Raw genomic sequence first — 22,659 nt, forward strand, 5'->3', positions numbered from 1 at the left:
CTGCACCGAGACACGGACGGCAGAGTCCAAAACGCCTGCGGCGAGGGAAGGAGCCACGCAGAGCAGGGCACGGGCAGAATATGCCACCCCCTCAACCGCCAGCTGGCCACGCTGGATCGAGATACCAACCACCAAATTAACACGGTGCCACGGCTGTCCTCCGCACTGCTGTGCCAGGCACTGCAGGGGTGTGCGGTGTGTTACTGTGCGGGGATGTGCCAGGTGCTGCAGGGGTGTGCGGTGTGTTACTGTGCGGGGGTGTGCCAGGCACTGCAGGGGTGTGCTGTGTGTTACTGTGCGGGGGTGTGCCAGGCGCTGTAGGGGTGTGCAGTGTGTTACTGTGCGGGGGTGTGCCAGGCGTTGTAGGGGTGTGCTGTGTGTTACTGTGCGGGGGTGTGCCAGGCGCTGTAGGGGTGTGCAGTGTGTTACTGTGCGGGGGTGTGCCAGGCGCTGTAGGGGTGTGCAGTGTGTTACTGTGCGGGGGTGTGCCAGGCACTGTAGGGGTGTGCAGTGTGTTACTGTGCGGGGGTGTGCCAGGCACTGTAGGGGTGTGCAGTGTGTTACTGTGTGAGGGTGTGCCAGGCATTGCAGGGTGTGTGTGGTATGTTATAGTGTGCGGTGGTGTGACAGGTGCTGCAGGGGTGTGCAGTGTTACTGTGCGGGGGTGTGACAGGCATTGCAGGGTGTATGTGGTGTGTTATAGTGCGCGCAGTGTTACAGGGGTGTGCGGTGTGTTACTGTGTGGGGTGTGCCAGGTGCTGCAGAAGTGTGTGTGGTATGTTACTGTGCGGTAGTGAGACATGCGCTGCAAGGGTGTGCGGTGTGTTACCCGGGGGCGGTGTGCGGTGTGTTACCCGGGGGCGGTGTGCGGGGTGTTACCCGGGGGCGGTGTGCGGGGTGTTACCCGGGGGCGGTGTGCGGTGGGTTACCGGGGGGCGGTGTGCGGGGTGTTACCCGGGGGGCGGTGTGCGGGGTGTTACCGGGGGGCGGTGTGCGGGGTGTTACCCGGGGGCGGTGTGCGGTGTGTTACCCGGGGGCGGTGTGCGGTGTGTTACCCGGGGGGCGGTGTGCGGGGTGTTACCCGGGGGGCGGTGTGCGGGGTGTTACCGGGGGGCGGTGTGCGGGGTGTTACCCGGGGGCGGTGTGCGGGGTGTTACCGGGGGGCGGTGTGCGGTGGGTTACCCGGGGGCGGTGTGCGGGGTGTTACCCGGGGGGCGGTGTGCGGGGTGTTACCCGGGGGGCGGTGTGCGGGGTGTTACCCGGGGGGCGGTGTGCGGTGGGTTACCCGGGGGCGGTGTGCGGGGTGTTACCGGGGGGCGGTGTGCGGTGGGTTACCCGGGGGCGGTGTGCTGTGTGCGGTGTGCCACGTCCCTCCGCTTGATTTACCGACCTGCAAACGCGTTTCTCGGTCCGCACGCTCGGGAGCCGCTGAAATGTCACCTTGGCCAGGAGGAGAACTCGGATCCCGCGGGGCCCGGCCCGGTGCGACCTGCCCTCCGGCTGCGCCCTCTCCCGGGCGCGGGGTCTGAGCGCGGCTCCTCCCTGCCCGGCGCTCGGCCCCCCGGGCTCCCGGGAGGTCTCTGCCCAGCCCGGCCCTGCCTGGCAGGGAGGAAGGAGCCGATGTCCCCGGCCGGGAACGAGCGAGCAGCGCCCGCCGCCTAGGGCCGAGCCCGGGGCGCCCGCAGCAGCGGAACCGGCACGAAGTTCCCCCGGATTTGTGGGGCCGGGACCCCCCCCGCCCCGCGCCCCGGCTCGGCCCCCGCGGGGAGCGGATCCGCAGCGCCGGACCCTCCGCGCGCCCCGCCGGGGCCCCGCTCACCTGCCCGCAAAGCGCCCGCGCCCGGCTCCGGCTGCCCGCAAGGCGCCCCGCGCCCGCATGGCCCCTCCCGCGCGCTGAGCCGCCTAGGGCGCCGCGGCGCTGGGCTGCGGGCGGCGGGCAGAGCCGGCGGGGAGCCTGCCCGCAAAGCGGCCCCGCATGGCCGAGCAGCCCGGTGCGGAGCGGGGATGCCGCAGACAGGGCGGGAGGGAAGCGCCGCAGCCGCCGCCGCTCGGGCTGGCCGGGGACTGACCGCCCCGCCCCGCTCCGCCTGGTCCTAAAGGCAGCTCGGCGCCGCTGTGCCCCCCCCGCCCCCCCAGCACCCGCAACCGGCCCCGCACAGCCCCCCCCCCGGCACCCGCAACCGGCCCCACACCGCCCCCTCCCGGCATCCGCAACCGACCCCGCACAGCCCCCCACCCCCGGCATCCGCAACCGACCCCGCACAGCCCCCCCCCCCCGGCATCCGCAACCGGCCCCGCACAGCCCCCCCCCCCCCGGCACCCGCAACCGACCCCGCACAGCCCCCCCCCCCCCCGGCACCCGCAACCGGCCCCGCACCGCCCCCTCCCGGCATCCGCAACCGACCCCGCACAGCCCCCCCTCCCGGCATCCGCAACCGACCCCGCACAGCCCCCCCCCCCCGGCATCCGCAACCGACCCCGCACAGCCCCCCCCCCCCGGCACCTGCAACCGGCCCCGCACAGCCCCCCCCCCCCCCCCCGGCACCCGCAACCGGCCCCGCGCCGCCTCCCTCCCCCGGCACCGCGACTAGCCCCTCCAGCGGGTTCCTTAAGCCCGGCCGGGAGGAGACGTGGCTGCGCTTTGGCTCGGGTCTGACCCCGGCCCGCATCCCGACTGGCTCCCGTGAGGCCCCCGGGGCTTTGGCCAGGCCCAGGAGTCTGGGGTGAAACGCGGCTGCAGGCCTGAGTCCCTGCCCTGCACAGCAGAGGGGAAGCGGCTCCTGCCTGGCTGGAGCAGGCCCCTGGCCTAGGGACCAGTCACAGCCCCAGGCCCTGGGCGCGGGAGCAGAAACAGCCCTGGGGGGAGCCCAGACTCCCACTGCAAAGCGGCTCTGCTCTGCCTGTACAGCACCGAGCACACGGGCTAGGCTGGCTGCAGGGCGAGGCAAACACAGCAGGGGGCGCTGACAACTGCCAGCCGGGCACCATCAGGCCACAGCACAGGAGAGCTCGCCCTGCCTCAGTCATGGCACAGCCCACCGGGGGTGCTACCCCATGCCGTGGCGCCTGGGCCGAGAGGACCCGCTGCACTGGGTGCTCAGGGTGAGCTTGCACGTTGCCATGGCAGCCAGGTGCCCTGGAGGGAACACACCAGGGAATCCTGGCATGGTCCCGCCCGTCACCCACTCCCCACATTGACACAGGCCAGGGACCTGGCTCGCAGCCCCTGATGGACCTGTCCTCAGCCGTAGCCTTGGCGCCCCTGCCTCACTGGCCCTGTGGCTGCATTCGTGCCCGACAGCTGAGCCGGGCCGGCGGAGGCCAGGGGTTCGCAGCCTCCCTTCGCATCCTCTCTCCTTCCTCAGCTGAGAAGCTGGGACAGGCTAGTGACTCCAGGCTCTTGGCCAAGAGGCGGCCACGGGCGCTGTTCCCAGCTTGCCCAGCCTGGCGGGAAGCCAGTGAAATGGAGCCATCCCGGGACCGAGCGCATGGGGCCGGACCAGGGCCCTAGTGCTGGGAACGAGCCGCCATTCGCCATCCGTTTGGTCACTGACGGGGCGTTTCCCTGGCCCACGCCACGGCCTACCCTCTGGGCCCCCCTCGTGTCCAGGGCGAGCACGGGGCTAGAGCCACTGACTCGCTCCCCCCACTGGTGGCAGCAGTAGGCTGGAATCCTGCCATAGGGGAAGGCGTGGGCCCTGCTGCACGGGTGGACCCGTTAGCCGAAAGGGAACAAGGATCGCTCACCCCCTTCACGGACGTGGAAGATAAGGGCGACCAAAAGGGTGCAGCCCGCGGCTCGCCCCCCTCCCTCCCCCCCACTGGTACAGCCAGCGCCCACTTAGCTCCTCCACCCTTGGAAAGGTCAAGCCAGGCCTCTGCTGCAACTTGGCACCCACCTGGGAGAACCAGCCCTGAGGAAATCTGGGGAGTGCCCCTCTTCCTCCAGCCTGCAGCCAGGCGGGCGAGGGGCCTTGTGAGTGGGGCAGCGTGCTGGAGGGAGCAGAGCTCGGTGCAGCCGGTGGCGATCGGAGGGGGGCACTTACCACAGCACCGTGAATTGTGCACATCAGATACCGCTGGCCACGGAGCATGACCGGCACCAGAGCCCCGCACGACCGGCACCAGAGCCCCGCACGACCGTCGCTTAGCAAACGCTGCTGGAGGGATCTGGGCCTGTCTCCCCACTCACCCGACTCGCAGCTGTGCCCCTCGGCGCTTCGGCCAGTCCCGCTCCTGCCGCGAGGTGCTGGCTGCGGCGGGACCAGGAGCCACGGCAGGGAGGGCTCAGCATTCGGAGTAAGCCAGGGCCTGGCTCTAAGCGTGGACGAGAGCCTGGGCATCTCTGCCTGGACGGGGTCAGACCCCAGCCTGGAGACGCACCAGAGGCACGTGCAGGGTTAAGAGCAAACGGGCTCGGTGCAGAGCCATGTTTCTGCATCGAGTCAGCTGATTCCCGCGGAGGGCAACTTGGATCTCGCCAGGGCTGACACCCTGACTCCCTGCTGCGCTTGCTGGGACCAGGTACAATCTCTTCTCTGGCTCCCGGCCCAGGAACCAGCCCAGCCCCCCAGGGGCCAGGCCCACAGAGCCACGTAGCTCTTACGGGCAGGGGTGGGGCCTGTTTACACGCCCAGCGGCGTAAGTCAAGGGTGCGATCTAATCCTTAAGCAACATGGTCCTTTTTGCCCCACGCTGCTGCTCCAAGGGCCCGTGCTAGGAAGGAACGCCCCCTCCCCCCGAATGGAACAGATGTTTCCCTCCAAACACACTGCCAAGCGGCGTCAGGCCTCATCACACCGGGGCGGCTGAGAAAAGGTCCCAGCTGAAATCAGTCGGGTTCTGCTTCCAACGGAATGGCTCACGCTTCGTGTCTGGGCACCACGTCAAAACCGCTGAACCAACAAAGCCGCCAAGAGCTGCTGCTGTAACTACCTCCCCTCCACGGCGAGCGCCTCGGCTGAGCACGCGTGGCCCGTCAGCCCAAGAGGGGCCACGAGGGACGGAGAGCAGCCGAGCGCGTCACACGAGTTGCCAGCGCTCTGACGGTCTGTCTGCACGGCTGTCCCGAGCGGCGCTCCCATCGCTTTACAGCTGCAGCTGGGACGTGGCATCGCATTGGCCGCTCCCCTCCTGGGAGCCGAGGGCCGGATCTCAGCCGGGGTCAGCTGGCGCTGCTCCGCCGGGGTGGAAGGAGTGCGTGGATGTGCACTGGCCGGGGGCATGGCACACGTGCTGCTAAAAGGGGAGAGCCCAGTCCAAAGGAGAAAGAGCCCCCAGCATGACGGAACCTGCCTGCTCCGAGCCAGGGTAAACCGAACACAACGGGCTCGGTTCTCGCTGGCACGACTCCTCCGAAGCCAAGGGCTCCCCTGACTGCTCCCATGCGGCCTGACACACGAAGTGCACACGAGGGGACCGGTGTGACTGAGCAGCTAGTGCACTGCCCTAGAACTCAGGGCCCCTGGACTCCAAAGCCCGTCTTGCCACTGGCTTCCTGGGTGACCTTGGGCAAGTCACTGTGCCAATCTGTGCCTCGGTTTCCCCATCCAGTAAAACAGGAATGACAGCAGTGACCCCCATGGTAAGTCACTTGGCGATGTACAGAGGAGCTGGGTATTATCAAAGGGCTGAAGGCTCCCCCCAGCAAGTACCTGCTCACACGAGCAAGCCCCCGGAGTCTAGGGAGCTGCTCCTGTGAGTAACTGCTCATCCTATGGGAGCCGGCTTCCCCAGCAGCCCGCAAAGGCCCACGCCTGCGTTCACACCCAGCATGTGTTTGAGGATGGCTCCCATTTCCAATGTTAAGCTTCCACCAACCCTGCTGATGTGCCAATCCCATTCTGAAGGCTACATAGCGACTAGCATGGGAGGGATTGCCTCCGGGACGGCTCCTCCCTTCTCATCTAGCCAACGGAAATAGCCCACCGCTTATTCCTGGGGAATTGTCGGTTCCGCGCGTGGGAGCCACGGAAGAGCCGGCGCAGAACTCGCCCTGCTCCCCCGTGCTTCATCCTTCCCAGCAATCTCCCAGCCACTTGCACCAGAGATACCCCATCTGGTCCCTGCTCACTGTCTCCACTTTCCCACCAGCCACGGGCAGCGCAGTACAGCTGGGCCAGCAAAGAAAAACTCAGAAAAGAGAAGACTAAGGGGATAGGATTGAGGTCTATAGAATCGTGACAGGTGTGGGAAAAGTGGATAAGGGAATGTTATTTACTTATTCCCACAATATAAGAACTAGGGGTCACCAAATGAAAATAAGAGGCAGCTGGTTTAAAATAAAATGAAGTTTTTTTTTTTTCACTCAGCACACAGTTAACCTGTGGAACTCCTTGCCAGAGGATGCGGTGAAGGCTAGAACTTTAACAGGGTACAAAAAAGAGCTCAATAGACTAATTGAGGTTATGTCCATCAATGGCTATTAGCCGGGAGGGTAGGAATGGTGTCCCATCTTCTGTGTTTCTGGAACTGGGTGACAGGGGAGGGATCACGTGAGGATTCCCTGTTGTGTCCCTCCCTCTGGGGCAGCTGGCGCTGGCCACTGTGGGCAGACAGGACCCTGGGCTGGACGGACCCGTGGTCTGACCCAGTCTGGCCGTTCTATGTTCTTAGCAGAGGGGAGACCCAGGCCCAGAGGCACAGGGGTCCTGCCGAAAGGAAGTGTGGTTTCCCAGACACTGCGTCATTCAACGGAAGGCGCCGGCAGGACAGCTGGGCTTGGAAGGCCAGAGCTGCAGAGGAAGCAGAGCTGGGAAGAGCTGAGCTGATCTCCCTTGGGAAGACTTTCATGGTCTTTGGGGCAGGGTCCTAGTTTTGAAATGGGCTAGGGAACGACTTGAGCTGTGCCCCCCACAGGAGAGTGCGGTGGGGGGGGGCAGTGAAACATCAGCCACAGATACTGACAGCCAATCCCCAGCCAATCCCCAGCTGGGCCGTGATTCTGCACCAAGGAGGCCGAGAACAGAAGAATGGGCCCTGGGCCCCCTTGGTGCCCTGTTCTCTGCCCCGTGCACGTGGCGGATCGGTCTCCCCAGGGCTGTCCCACATACGTGTGGCTGTGGCTGGACTCATCGCTGGGGGGCCGAGGGTCTCGTGGGCCAGACTCCGGAATCCAGCTGCCCTCTGGCCTGCCCCCCCGTGAAGAGAGGCTGTTCTTTTGCAGCAGAGGGGGGCACGTAGAAGCCAGACTTTCCTCAGACTGGTCGGCTCTCTGCAGCCCAGGGCACCGAGCTCACGGGGGGGATTGTTGGGGGGCGGGACAGCCCCTGACAGGAGTGTTCACATTCACAGCGTCAGCGGCGAGCAGTCCTGTGGCTCCTGATAGACTGACCGAAGTGTTGGAGCATAAGCTTTCGTGGGCAAAGACCCACTTCGTCAGATGCATGTAGTGGAAATTTCCAGAGGCAGGAATAAATATGCAGGCCAGGATCAGGCTGGAGATGATGAGGTGGATCCAATCAGGGAGGATGAGGCCCACTTCTAGCCGCTGTTCTGGAGGTGTGAATTCCAAGGGAGGAGAAGCTGCTTTTGTAGTTAGCGAGCCATTCACAGTCTGTGTTTAATCCTGAGTTGATTGTGTCTAACTTGCAGATGAACTGTAGCTCCGCAAAAGCGGCGAGGAGTCCTGTGGCACCTTAGAGACTAACTGAAGTGTTGGAGCATAAGCTTTCGTGGGCAAAGACCCACTTCGTCAGATGCATGTAGCTCAGCAGCTTCTCTTTGAAGTCTGGTCCTGAAGTTTTTTTGCTGCAGGATGGCTACCTTGAGATCTGCAAGTGTGTGTCCAGGGAGACTGAAGTGTTCCCCTACAGGGTTTTGTATGTTGCCATTCCCAATATCTGATTTGTGTCCATTGATTCTTTTAGGTAGGGACTGTCCAGTTTGGCTGATGTATATAGCAGTGGGGCATTGTTGGCACGTGATGGCATATACTACGTTAGTAGGTGTGCAGGAGAATGAACCAGTGACGGTATGGCTGATCTGGTTAGGTCCTGCGATGGGGTTGCTGGTGTAGATATGTGGGCAGAGTGGGCACCGAGGTTTGTTGCAGGGATTGGTTCCTGAGTTGGTTACTGTGGTGCGGTGTATAATTGCTGGTGAGAATTTGCTTCAGGTTGGCGGGTTGTCTGTGGGCGAGGACTGGCCTGCCTCCCAAGGCCTGGGAGAGCGAGGGATCATTGTCCAGGACGGGTTGTAGATTCACAGCGTCCTGGCCCTGCAGCTCAAGCATCCAGCCACGAAGCAAAGAGCTGGGAATCAGCCCTTCACAACTGCGCAAGCGGCTTTGTTCGGGCTGCGCTGCCTGAGAGTCCTGGTTCTTCCGGGCAGAAATCTGTCTCCTGGGTGGGGGGGCCCGCACGACCCTGCCTTGGCAATACATGGTGATGCCTGCCTAAAAGCAAACCCAGGCCTCACGCAAGCCTGGTGCAAACAAGCATGCAGGCCAGGCCCCAGAAGAAGGAACGTTGGGATTACAATGCAGATTCAGCCTGGGCGCGAGACCGCATTAAGAACACAGGAGCAGCGGCCTTGTCCCGGGACTTCTGTTTCTGATGAGCAAAAATTACAGATGCAGCCACGAACTGTCAACTGCGCACAGAGCAGCACCCCCCTGGGCAGGAAGTACCCCAAACAGGGGCATTGTGACGGATCCTCCACAGCACGCAATCAGTCGGTGAATAGTATTGGAACGACCAAGTCTCGCTTTGCTCTCCAATGGGCTTAGGAAGAGGGAGTGGGCAGGACTGACCCACACATCCTGCGCGGTGTAACTAGAAGTGATTAGGCCCTTCACACCGGCGACCCAGTGCCTGGCGTTCCGATGCGTGGGAAGAAAAGGAACCGCGACCTCCTGCCTGGCATGCGGGTGACGTGTAAGTGAATTAGGCTGGTTGGGGACTTGAGGGGTTGTGTCCTTCCCCTAGGGCAGGTCTATTTGCTGGCACAGTGAATCGCTCACACTCCAGAGCCATGGGGAGCCTGAGTTATTGGTTTGCCCCCCCCAATGAAAGCCGTGCAATGGTACATAAAGGAAACGGGAGAACGATGCCAGGTGAGTCTGGCCTCGAGCTGACCCGGGGCAAGAAAACCCTGCCTGGGGATTGGTCTGCTGTCCACGGGTTCATCCTGCCAGGGAATCCGCTTGGAGGCCCGTCACTTGGCCGCAGTCTGTTCCTCCCCCTGACCTACAACCCACCCTCCTCCTGCGACTCCGCGCAGGCAGGGGGTATCGCTGGCCCGCCCCGGCACAGCCAGCCCCATTCTCCAGCCCTTGGGCTGCGCCGCCTGGCTGCCGCACCCCCGCCCGCTCGCTCGGCGCTCTAGGGAGAAGCGCCTCCCGCCCAGCGGCCTGCGGGTGCTTGAACGGCCTCACATTCACTCTCCGGCCAGGCCCACGCCCACGGGGAAAGGCGACTTACGGGATGCGGCTCCAGCGAGGTTCATCACGTAGCGGAGTCGAAGTATCCCCTGTCGCGGTTGGCGCCGTCCACGCAGCGGGCGGTCGACGGGAGCACACGCTCCTCTGGGCCTCCCTTACTCCTCCTAGGAACAGGCCCACCGGTGCCCACAGGCGTTCCTCTTCTCCGGACCTGCTCATTGGAACCCCGGCAGGTGGACAGCGGCGATCTCCGCAGCGCGGACACACCTGAGGGCCTGTCTCCAGGGATATGGAGAGCCCCTCAGCTTTTGCCTCCAGTTTTCACACTCTTTACAACGGGGGTTCAGGCACCTCCAGGTCCTCATGAGGGAACCAGGTTCAGCAGTGTTACCACAGACATGGCCTCAGGCGAACCTTCAGCTCTTCTTGTGTCCTCTTCACACCAGAGTGCAGGCTCCAGGTTTGTCAACCGCTGCGTCTTCACTCGGTGTTGTCAAGCACCGCGGTCCTGGAGCGCTGTCACGGGACGTCGTTACCAGGGCCGGCTTGGCCTTTTGGCGCGATACAGCTGAGCGCTGCCTGCCCCGAGGCTTGGTGTGTGCTCGGCGGCTGCTCTGCACTGGCGCTGCTGGGGAAGGTCTCCAAGCAGATTTGCAATCTCCGTCGGGGGGCGTCTCGCTAACTCCTACTGCAACCGCTGGAGAGGTGCCCAGGGCTCTTATTTCCCTAATAAATATTTTACAACATTCATAAAAACCCTTCACTCGAATCTCTTCCTCCCCGGGCCCAGCCCACCCACGGGCTTGCCCAAAGACAAAACCAGTTACACAACTAAAATCCCGATAGTTTTACTGGCTTTCAACCGTCGGTCAGCTGTAACCACTAGAGGAGTTTCCTTTTCAGCGGTCTTTCTTTCTGCTTGTAATTGCGTATACACTACGGTAGAAGGGTCCCTGCGGTTTTGACTGTATTTGCGGGAGAGGGAGAGCAGCAGTATTACAGAATACATGAACCGGTCTTGTACAAATGGATACATTGAATAGTAATTAGGGTCGTTTTCTACTATTGAAAAGGGTTGTTGTGTTATAACAATCCATGTCAGCTGTGAAACAAGCACTCACACATGCCGCTGCCCACACGGGGTTGGGTTTATTTCTACCATTTGTGGTTTTTCCCAAAACAGACATTCTTGATACAAGCCCCTATCTCTTGGATGTGCCCCAAACAAAGTTTGCCACAAAGTATTTCACTCCTGTGCCTCCCTCCCCAGTGCGGACATTTCCCCGTAGAGGAGGAGGGGCGGGAGACACATGGCACATACCCCTAAATCACAACTGAAACATTAAAACCAACGTTTTAGCTATTTTAAACACACATGAAACACACTTTGCACAGAGTAATCTCCCCCCCATATTTGAAATACACAAGCCAAACCATTTGCAGCATACTTTTAAAGAAACCCACACACCTGTCTCCCCTCCTTTTCTAAAGGCTGGCATACGTTCCATGGGGCGCGGGGAAAAGAAAGAGGCACATGTGGCATATCCCCCCAAATCCCAGACAACAATTTCACTATCAAAGCTAACTTGGTTAAAACCTCCATTTAAAGCCAAGTTTCAGAAATGTATCTTCCAGTACTGAGTAAACAGGAGAGGGCACATTGTCATTCTGTTTCCTCCCATGCACGTTTGATTAAACAAACAAGCAAAACGTCCTTAGCATTATTCTCCCCCAAGACACTAGCTTTTCAAACCCAAACAGCACTGAACACAACCATAGTTAGAAGAGGATTCTACCTTGCCCTGGGGAAATGCAATTTGCAGTTGCTGTTTCCATATTAATCAGCTCTCCCTGCAAGAAGGACACACAGTGTTATTAGTCTGGACAGTCCGGACACAGAGTAAGAATCTACAGCATATATTTTCAAGTTATAAACCCAGCAATATACATCACCTAGCAGCAGTCTCTCTCTGTTCAAAACCAGTCCCTAAAAAAAGCCCACGTCCTGCCTCTTTTTTCAAACAAACTCCAGTGTTTGCTGTGAGTGGGTTGAGTTGATCCCTGCAGGTCTTAATTAGAGCAGGAATGTATACGCCCCTCCCCAAACATTCCCCTTTGTGATCTGTGAGTGAAAATTAAATTGTCTACACACCAGGGCTGCTTTACAATCTATTTTCCTGCTTTAATTAAAACCAGAACTCGCTAGCCTTCTTCACAATATGAAACACACAGTTCTTGATGCTTTTGCCCCTTCCAGGCTGAGGACCCTGCAGATGTTCATGTGCAACTTGATGGTTTTTCATTTTAAACATTTTTCTTTTATAGACTAGTTTGTTTTTAAATGAAAAATCACTGTAGCACAACCACCACAGTGACCACCTCACAATCCCAGAATCACAGGACACTAGAACTGGAAGGGACTTGAATCATTGAGTCCAGTCCCCTGCCCTCACGGTCGGACCCAGTATGGTCTTGACCACCCCGACAGGTGTCTGTCCCACCTGCTCTTAAATATCTCCAGGGATGGAGATTCCACAACCTCCCTAGGCAATTGATTCCAGTGTTTGACCCCCCTGACAGGTAGGAAGCTTTTCCTAATTTCCCAGCTAAACCTCCCTTGCTGCAGTTTAAGCCCATTGCTGCTTGTCCCATCCTCAGAGGTTAAGGAGAACAATTTTCTCCTCCTTCCTTGTGACACCCTTTTAGATACCTGAAAACTGCTGTCATGTCCCCTCCTCAGTCTTCTCTTTTCCAAACTAAACAAGCCCAGTTCTTTCAGTCTTCCCACATAGCTCATGTTCTCTAGACCTTTCATCATTCTCGTGGCTCTTCTCTGGACCTTCTCCAATTTCTCCACAGCTTTCTTGAAATGTGGTGCCCACAACTGGACACAAGACTCCAGCTGACGCCTTATCAACGCAGAGTAGAGCAGAAGAATGACTTCTCGTGTGTTGCTCACAACACTCCTGTTAATGCCTCTCAGACTCATGTTTGCTTTTTTTGCAACAGCATCACACTGTTGACTCATTTAGCTTGTGGTCCACTCTGACCCCTAGATCCCTTTCTGCAGGACTCCTTCCTAGACAGTCACTTCCCATTCTGTGTGTGATACGGATTGTTCCTTCCTCAGAGCACTATGCATTTGTCCTTATTGAACTTCATCCTGTTTGCCTCGGACCATTTGTCCAGTTTGTCCAGATCGTGTTGATGATCACTTGCAACCCCTCCCAGCTTGGTATTATCCAAAATCACTTGCAACCCCTCCCAGCTTGTTATCATCTGCAGACTTAATAAGCAGGGCTTGACAAACTGCGGCGAGATCTACTCGCCAGCCCCGCCCCGCGCATGCGCCAGACCGGCACTGTACATGCGTGCAGCGCTGGTGAATGGGGCGCACAGAGTGAAATCTACTTGCCACGGACGAGTAGAAACAGCGGTTTGTCGAGCCCTGTCAATAAGCGTACTCTTTATGCCAATAGCTAAATTATTGATGAAGTTATTGAACAGAACCGGTCCCAATACAGACCCCTGCGGAACCCCACTTGTTCTGCCTTTCCAGCATGACTGTGAACTGTTAATAACTACTCTCTGAGCACGGTTATCCAGCCAGTTATGCATCCTCCTTGTAGTGGCCCCATCTAAGATGTATTTTCCTAGTTTATTGATTAGAAGTTCATGCGAGACCGTATCAAATGACTTACTAAAGTCTAGGTACACCATGTCCACCGCTTCTCCCTTATCCACAGGACTCCTTATCCTATCAAAGAAAGCTATCGGATTGGTTTGACAGGATTTGTTCTTTACAAATCCATGCTGGCTGTTCCCTATCACCTTATTATCTTCCAGGTGTTTGCAGATGGATTCCTTAATTACTTGCTCCATTCTCTTTCCTGGCACAAAAGTTAAACTGACTGATCTGTAGTCTCCTGGTTTGTTCTGATTTCCCTTTTTATAGATGGGCCCTAGATTTGCCCTTTTCCAGTCTTCTGGAATCTCTCCCGACTTCCATGACTTTTCAAAGATGATAGCAGTTGTGTAACCTGTAAAGTTCTCCTGTTCCTCCAGCCAATTCTCAATGTATAGATGAGGGGAGGCTTGTGAGCTCTTGCGGCAGTTCAGGTTTGGGTTAGAGCCAAGCATACTTTTCATTTGTTTAAACTTTAAGGATTTTGAGTTGCTAGAAACACTGACCCGCCACGTCCTGCAAACTCCTGAGGTTTTACTTGCATTATAATATTCATAGAATCACAGGGCTGGAGGAGACCTCAGGAGGTCACTGAGTCCAACCCCAACTAAACCAACCCTGCCAGGGCTGTGTCAAGCTGGCTGGGACCTCTAGGGATGGAGATCCCCCCCCTCCCCCGGGAACCCATCCCAGGGCTTCCCCACCCTCCTAGGGAAAGAGTTTTCCCTAATCTCCAACCTGGACCTCCCCCACTGCCACTTGAGCCCATTGCTCCTTGTTCTGCCACCACTGAGAACAGCCTCTCGCCAGCCTCCTGGGAACCCCCCTGCAGTGAGTTGCAGGCTGCTCTCAAATCCCCCCTCACTCTTCTCTTCTGCAGACTAAACAGACCCAACTCCCTCAGCCTCCCCTTGTAGGTCGTGTGCTCCAGCCCCCTCAGCATTTTGGTCGCCCTCCGCTGGCCCCTCTCCAATGCACCCACATCCCTTCTGTAGTGGGGGGCCCAGAACTGGACACAACACCCAATGAGGGATGTTAGATATCATGCACCTGAATAGTTGTGTAACTGCATGAATTCTTAGTGGTAACACGACTATTCAACAGTGCCCTCCACCTGTGCCCTCCCCTCCCCTCCTGAGCATATGGGTCAGTCTGATCCCTGCCCGCCCTCCTCCCCACGGACAACTGGGGTCCTTCTGCATCTCCCCAGGCCCGGGGCTGCACAGTACCTGCTCCCAGGCCTGGCTGGGGTGGGGATGACCTCCTGGAACTGCAGAAGCTGAGGGGGCGATGGGGGACTTGCTAGAGGATGCTGTGATTTCTGACCCCCTCCCCTGCCCGGTGTTTGGTTTTCCCCACTGTGGGGGGCCCCACTCTGCCTGCTCACTGGAGGAGTGGGGCAGGGCTGGGTGTGCAGGGCTCACCTCTCGCAAGCGCCCCCTTTGTGGCAGAGGGCATGGCCGTGACTCCTCCGCCCGGCTGGCTCTGGGAGTGGCCGTGGCCCTGACGGCTTTCCTGGCTGGGCGCCTGGGAGCAGGCTTCTTCTTACCCCCCTTTTGGGGGGCACCCAGGCCTGCCCCCTCCTCTGGCTCCCGGTCCACGGAGCCCGTAAGTAGCAGTTGCCCACTAAGGATCACTCAGTCTCCTGCTCTCTGGGCCACCTCCCCAAGAAGCGGCTCCGTCCAGCCCCCTCTCAGGGCTCTGAGGTCCCGTTCTCACCGCACCTGCCCAGGGCTCTGCAAGTTCTCACGGTCTAGCACAGGCATGTCCAAAGTCCGGCCCGTGGGCCAATTGCGGCCCGTGTTCCGGTTTAATACGGCCCCACAGGTAATTTGGCAATATCTATCTTTTATGGCCCCCAACGAATCCATATGTATTGAGATGAATACATTGTAAAATCTCAGTTAATGTCAGTTGGTCTAAATCAGTTATAAATATATTTGGACACAACATGTATACTTGGTGTTATGTTCCTGTTCATATTTTTTGAACTTAAAAGTTGACAGACAACCTTTATTACCAATAATATGTAATGTACTTTACAATGTTCCTGACGTATATTTCAGCTTCCTGGATTTTTTTTTCATCTGGCCTTCAGATATGAAAGGCAGAGTGATTTAACACCTGTTTAGATTTGTCATCCATGTGACGAAATGAAAAGTATGCCGTGTGCAATAAACTTTGCATAAAATAGTTCATTTGCATTTAATTTTAATGGTTCAAAGAATGTCAGGCAAAATGGTCGGCCCTCACGCATGTTCACTTCATCAAATCTGGCCCTCTTTGAAAAAAGTTTGGACACCCCTGGTCTAGCATGTCCCGTCCTCAGCCGCCAGACACCAGGTCTGAAGTCCGGCTCCAGTCGGAGCTGTCCGAGGTGCTGCTGTCCTCCCAGCCAATCCCCAGGTCTGACTGGGGAGAGCTCCAGTGAGGAGCTGCCAGACCCTGCACCAGCAGCATCTTTTATATCAGCCTGCTGGGCTCTAATTGGCTACAGCAGAAGCAGCCACTCTAGTCTGCTTGGAGGACCTCTTTTCTGCCCTTCTCCCTGGGGCGGGGTGCTGCAAGGCCTCCAGCAGGGGGCGTCAGACCTAGTCCATCCGTCACACTGGGCTTCTTGTTCAGTTAGGGTGGGCTCTCCCTCCAGGTGCAGCCACATGGCCCGGCTGGGCGCTCACCTCCACAGCCACCCTCCGGCCCCTCACACTCGGCTTGTCAGGTTGTGAGCTGGGGGTGCCGTGCACACAGCCTGGTGATCGCAGCACACACGTGGCTTGTGCAGCGGACGGCGAGCGGCTGCGCTGGGATGGGCCGACTCTGCGCCGGGGGCTTGGCCTGGACACTAGGAACAGGTGCTGCCTGTCCGGCCGGTACGCTCCGGAGCAGGTTCCCAAGGCAGGCCGGGGGCTCCCTGCACTGGGGCTGGACAAACCCCTCTTGGGCCGGTCGCCGTTGGCTTGCCCTGCTTCAGCCCAGGCAGACGCGCTAGCTGAGCTCCTGAGGGCCCTGGCACCCACATTTCTAGCAGAGTCCCATCTCCATCTCTGCCCAGCACATCTCGGGGCGTGTCCTTCGCACCGACAGGCCATGCCCAGGTCTCCGTAGCACCCGCCTGAACCCGCAGACAGAGGGCAGCCCCTGGTGTGTCTGAGAGCAGATGGCAGACCCCGTCCGAGTCCCACCCTCTCCTGGCTTCTACACGGAAAGCTCTTCCCATCCCCACGCCTGCGTGGTTCCCATAGGAACTAATGCACTTCAAGTGGGAACACAGGAGTGGGAAGCAGAGAGGGAGCAGGCCTGGGAGTTAACCCAGGCTGTGACTGAGGCCGCTTTTATGGCCGTTTGGGAAGATCTGCAGTGTGCCCCCCTGCCCTCCCCAAGCGCCGGGCGATGCCCCGCTCCCACCACAGAGCTGTCACAGGCGCTGTTAGTCACAGCAGGATGCGCGGGGGCCACCTGCGGCATGGCGGGTCGGCAGGGGAAGTCAGCCCGGGGCCTGCCCGGTGCCGAGATGCCCAGCGCTGTTGCATAGCACTGTGACGGCGCGTTGGGGGTTCCCCGTCTCCTGCACCCCGAAATGGCACAAACAGACTGCACCAGCCAGTGGAATTGAGGGTGGTTTATTGCTCCTCCAGCACAGCGCAGCACAGATGTAATCTGGTTACAGGAACTGGGGCTAAGAGGCCTCAGTGCCCCCCCTTTGAGATAGGGGAGTCCCAGCCCCCTCCCCAGCTCCTTATACCCTGCCTTCCAGCGAGGAACTAACTAACCCTCTTCCAGCCCTGCCCCCCAAGCCAGGGCAGCATCCACCTTCCTTTGTTCCTCTCCATGGGGGGTGTCTGGCCACTGGTTCAACAAGTTTGGCCTTACCTCTGCCTAGTGAGGCTTTCCCTGCTGGGTCTTGCTCCAGACAGCAGGGGTCACCACATCCCAGCAAGTACCCCCACTACGTCACAAGCACCGTGCGCCACGGGCCGGCCGGAGAGGACAGACTCCAAAAGCCATGCGTGAACGCGCTAAGCAGAGCTACCGCCGGCCCTCCCATGGAGACTGGCGGGAACATTCCTGCCAACCCCCGGTGGTGGTTTTCTTGGGGTTACCCGCTCAGCTCAGCTCCAGGCAGAACAAGCTCCCAGTCGGTCCCACCCTGATCCCTGGGACCCCAGAGGGCCAGGGGTCCTGTCTGCAGCTGGCATCCCGCAAGGCCCTGGGCCAGTGTGAAGCCAGGCTCTTTAGCCACCCTCCTTTCTGTGCCTGCTGGTCCCTGGAGAGTCCAGTCTGAACTCGTCTGCCTGTGGCGTGCCAGGGAGGTGCCTTCTCCGGAGAGGTTACAGCCTGCGGGAGCGGGCTGGACCCTCCCCAGGGCAATGCCAGGGCCCCTCCGTAGCAGCCATGGAGCGGCGTTCCACGGGCGTACGCAGGAAGCCCGTTGCACTGGACCCAGCGGCGTTCCTCCCGGACACGGCAGGACACTGGAGTCTGCGCACTGGTGGGAGGCGCCTACAGACACTTGTGGGGCTGAGCCCTCTGGGGCTCTGGAAAGCTCCAGCCAGGCTCTCCAAAAAGAGGCAAACCGCGCTCTGCATGCCATGTCAGCGGCTGCCTCCCCCTGCGCTCCGCCCCCAGGCGCACAGGAAGGAACACAGCAATCGGCGGCGGCACAGCGCGGAGCGGACAGCCATGCAGGCAACGCGAGGGCCCTGCTCTTCTGTCCCGGGCGGTGCCCAGGTGTCCGTCTTCCCTGACCCAGGGTCGCCCTGCCCCCAAGGCTGGCTGCTGGATTTGCCACCCACCCGACCGGCTGCAGGACACGGCCTCCCCTTTCGCTAGCCGCAGCGGCTGACGCAGGGGGAGCGAGGAGAGACGCTGCCGGGCATGCTGCCCAATCGACCCCCATTCGCCCGCGGGCTCGCCAGGCTTCGGAGCGCGGGATGAGGCGTCATGGGGGCGTCGGCTGCAGGCACCGGTGTGACCCCCAGAGCTCAGCTCCAGGGCACATGTTGGCAGGTGTCAGCACCTCCCCGGCTCAGAGCCCCCCAAAGGAACAGACACAGGCCTGCTGCTGCCAGGGGAGACCTCCCGCTGGCTGGGGATGGGTCAGCCCCTGGGAAATCTGGTTTTGTCTCATCTCCAGAGGCCAGGGCGGGAAGAAAGTCTCTTCGCTTGGTGACCACGCTGGGGAGCTAGTGGGGTGTTCGTAGCCATGCTTGGCCTTGCTGCTCTATCACACGGGCTTGTCTGGCCCCTGCAGTATGTATCCTCACAGCTTCCTGTGGAGCAGGGCAGTGCTGCTATCCCCACAGCGCAGGGGGAAACTGAGGCACAGGGAGACTAAGGGAGTTGGCCAAGGTCACACAAAGGAAACCGCAGCTCCAGGAATTCCTGTGGGGCAGTTCTCTGGCCACTGCTGGACAGGAGGCAGATGAGATGATCACAGTGGTCCCCTTTGGCCTGGGAGTCTCTGAGCATGGAAGTAGCCTGCATCTCCAGGAATCCCTGCTGCTGATTTGCAGAGGAAAGCGCACAGCTATTCGGGGATGGGCAGGAGGATAGAGCCCTGGCCTAGGCAGACAGATCTCCCAGGGCAGGGCACCGCCTTCCTAGCTGGCATTGAATGGCCAGCGCCTCGCAACACTCAGCCCCGGGACACAGCTGCACTCCACTTCCTCGCCGGACTCACGCCAGGTTCTAACGCCCTTCGGCTCTGGCTCTGGGGATGGGCTGACCACGCGCCCATTCTCCTGTGCGCTCCTCATCCCCACCCTCCCTGCTTTCATCGCGCTACCAGACGCACCAGCGGCTCCTGATGGCCCAGGGGCACCAAAAGTGCAACATGGCAATAGCCTAAGCCCAAAGCGGCTTGCCCAACAAGGTAGCTCAGAGGCCAGCCTGGCTCTCGGTCTATCTCCGTCTCCTGGCTCGTACCCTGCTCAGAGATCAGCCTGGCTCTTGGTTTGTCTCTATCTCCTGGCTCGTACCCTGCTCATAGATCAGCCTGGCTCTTGGTTTGTCTCTATCTCCTGGCTCGTACCCTGCACGGCTGGGTCAGGTCTGTGGTTATCTAGCCAGCCTGGACGGCGCGACTGTGACACTGGGGGGTTCTTACATTGTGTCAAAGCCGACAGTGCCCCCTTCCAAAGTGGCAGCATTAGGAAGTGACATTCCCTGACCGCTGCCCCCTCCAGACAAGGAGAAGAGCTGGATTTTGCCACCCGCCCTCCCAGGAGAATTCCCACTGGTGGCTGCGTCCCATGCAGGGTGCTACTCAGCACCCGTCCTGCCAGAGCAGCCACGAGCGTCACTCCGATGCTTCCCTGGCAGGAAGCCGCACTAACATTGCCGATTGCCTGTCTTCCCTCGCTGGGATGAGTTCCAAGAAGGGGTGGGTGCTCCAGCAACAGAAATAGCTTTGAAAGCGCTTCCTCGGCCCACTTCATCCCACCCCCGGCGCGTGGCTCATTGCCCACATTTCATGTGGCTGCCTCTGCACCCGCAGGGACTGGAATAAGGGTCCCTGGGGTGCGGGGAGCTGCAGGTCTTTGCACCAGAACTCCAGTGCAGCCGGTAAGATTAGTCCTGCCAGTTGTAGCGGCTAGTGGCTCAGGCACTCGCATGGCTCAATCAACACTCATCACACGCAATCTCCATGTGGACAAACAGATACCTTGTGTGACACCGACGCCCCTTCCTTCTCATTCCTTCTCCCTCCTTTCGATGACACTAGCTGTTGGAACAATTCCAGCGCCCTCCCCTCCTCTGCGTAGGTATTTCCAGTGATCAGAAATGGCACCTCCTGGCCAGTCCAAATATGTCTGTCTTTAACGTCCGCTCAGGAAACGTGCTCCACTGCTGGCGGCTTTGGAAGCAGTTAATGTGATTTGGACACATCAATCTTCAAAGGAGACCCAGCCGCATAGCTTGGCACTGGACTGCACAGGCGCGTTATTTTACGGTGTCGGTACTGTTGTTAGTATCAGTGGGCTAAGAGCTCAGAAATCGCTACACTTCTAGCCAACTTTTACCCTCAGCCATTTAAAGAGAGCAAAGGTCAGACAGAGACAGAGCAGCGGCTAGAAACCATTAAACCAGTTACGATTACGCAGTCGCTGTCTCACCTGAGAAGCCGGCTCCATTGTGTCCACTGCCGAGTGAAGCAGCAGCACTAGACAGCCCCTTCCACAAAGAGACCGTGGCTGGAACAGACCCAGCCGACGATGAAAACGTTGTGATCTAGAGCTCAAGAACTAACAAGAACTGGTTGGAGAATTCTCAGCTGACCCTCTTTTTGCCCCAAAGTACCAATTCACCAACACTGAAACAGCGACACAGGCCCTGTTTGGACAAAATCCCCAGCTCAAAAAAGGTTTTTGTTTTTTTTTCAGAATTGTCAAACTGTCTCATTCTTGACGTTTTTAAAAGGGAATGTTTTGGGGTTTATTAGTCAAAATGACTTTTTGTTTAAACAATCTAGATTTTAAAAGATTTTAAAAAATGATTGTAAGAGGCTGAAAGTAAAACGAATGGTTGTGAAGTGACCAAAGCAAACCGTTGGGATTTGCCCAAACCGCGTTGCTTTTTCACTTTGTCAGTTTGCAAAAATCTTGACATTTCCTCCCAATGAGGAACCGGAACGTTTTTCCCAATCTCATAATTCCTTGCGGGACAGGCAAGCCATTTCTCCCCCACCCCAGGAGTCACCCACAGGCTACGTCCACACGGCACACGTATTTCGGAATAAGCTATTCCGGAAGAAATACTCTGAAGTAGCTCATTTCAAAATAGCGCGTCTACACTCCAGGGAAGCCTCAAAATGAGTCCGAGGCCAGCTCCCTAATGTGGACGCGCTACCTCGACTTAGAGCCCCAGGAGGAACTGGGGAGTCATTACTTTCAATGGCCCGTGGCAGAGCTACTTTGAAATAGCAGCAGTGGCGCGTCCACACGACTGCTATTTTGAAATAGCCGTTCCTGAAGAGGCATTACACCGCGTGGACTGAGGCTCACCGAAGTCGGAAGAGGCCAAAGTTATTATTTCAAACTGACGGAATTGCTGTGTAGACGCTCGCATTGTTCTTTCAAAATAACTGTGCTGTGTAGACGCCCCCACAGAGATAAAGCGGTCCCACAGGAATTGAGCTCACATTGCTGGACTCCTGAGACTGCCTGTCCTACAAGGCCACCCTTGTCACCCATCCAGCCTGACAACCATCCTGTACACAAAGTGGAAGAACAACCAGCCCTCCACAGCTCGCAGGTGCTGCTCCTTCCCACAGCAGACTCAGATGTTCTGTGACCCCATGCGAATATGGGGCAGTCTGCCCTTTAGAAAGGCAGGCTTGCCTCCAAAACGCGAGTCCTTAGCCCTCACCCAGACCTAACCTGGGCTCGCCAGCAAGCTGCGACTCCTCTCTACACCTGCCCCGCTGGGAGAAATCAATGGAGCTCTGCTGATTTACACTAACGGATGATCAGGCTCCACTGGGTACGTGAGTGGTTGTTTCCCTTTCCCCGCCAGGCTGCTGGAAGTGCGAGTGAGCAGAGAATAGCTTGTCAGAAAGGAGTTGGTCCCGGCATTTCTGCAAAGCAGCCGTTCCCATCACAACCCAGAGCAGCCCTGGCTAACTGACTCCAGGCTGGCTTATCTGCTATGATACTTCCCGTGGTTAAAGTGTCAGGGTACGTCTACACGGCAGTTTTTCCAGGATACCGGAGGTAACCCAGAAAAGCTCTGCCATGTCCAAGGAACGTGTCTGCTTTTCCGAAAAAAAAATTCAGCAAAGCAGATGCGTTTTCTCAGCATCCCTGTAAACCTCATTCTACGAGGAAGAGGAGATGTTCTGAAAGAGGCTTATTCCCGCCATTTGGCCCAGTGTAGACGGACCAAATGTCAGAAAAGCCTCTTTCGGAAGAAAAGTGGAAAAAGATACACAAATTGCGGTTTGCAATTTGTGTATCTCTTTCCTACTTTTCTTTGTAGTCTAGACACAGCCTCAGAGGGGTAGTTATGTCGGTCTGCAACTGAAAAACCCTCAGGTGCTGCAGGACCATTCCTTGTTCCTTAAGTGTCCCTCCCCCACCCGTGGCTAGTTATATAAATAAGTGCTCCTAAAACCTGCCTCGGACAGAGGGCCATGCGACAGCAGATGCATGACTTTTTTCACTCAGCTGCAAGCCACAGTGCTTCCTGTATGCAAAGGCCCGCTCCAGAGAGCACACATGCATTGCGAATGCCAGGCACACGTGTGTTATACAACGGGCTGATACTGGATGCTGCTCGCATCCCCTTTTCTTACAGATCATTGGCCGCATTTCAAGCCATTTCCACTAGCAGCTCAGGCACCGTCACGCTCTGCAATTGGGATCACTTGACTTGTCTTAAAATAAATGTGCAGCAAACCCCCGGGCCCTGGAACGAGCCATTTGCATTAAGACAGTCAGTTTAAATGTGAAGAAATGCTAGCTGGGCAGAGAGAGGCGTTAGCTCATAAGCAACAACTCCGAGTTCTTCCAGGGGGAATTTACTGGTGCCCATGTGGGAACACTGAGTCATCTGCACGCCAAAGGAAATTGTTTCTCCATTAATGCCTCCCAAT

General features: G+C 58.3%; 1 protein-coding gene across 4 annotated transcripts in view; it reads right to left on the reverse strand.

The window, feature by feature from the left end:
* The window catches only part of SYNDIG1 (synapse differentiation inducing 1), a 46,146-nt gene extending 34,729 nt beyond the window's left edge, over positions 1-11,417 (reverse strand). Inside the window, exons 1-2 of one of the 4 annotated variants that reach the window (XM_075925867.1) lie at positions 11,336-11,417; positions 11,179-11,233 (exon numbers count right to left, since the gene is read on the reverse strand). The gene's annotated coding sequence lies outside the window, so the exon portion shown is untranslated. Of the gene's footprint in view, positions 1-1,390; positions 1,719-1,819; positions 2,054-9,422; positions 10,109-11,178; positions 11,234-11,335 lie in introns of those variants that run through there. The other 3 variants (XM_075925868.1, XM_075925866.1, XM_075925869.1) reach the window with 3 other exon arrangements.
* Positions 11,418-22,659: the final 11,242 nt, after the last annotated feature.

Source organism: Pelodiscus sinensis, chromosome 3 (assembly GCF_049634645.1).
Source record: "Pelodiscus sinensis isolate JC-2024 chromosome 3, ASM4963464v1, whole genome shotgun sequence".
NCBI classification, from domain to species: Eukaryota; Metazoa; Chordata; order Testudines; family Trionychidae; genus Pelodiscus; species Pelodiscus sinensis.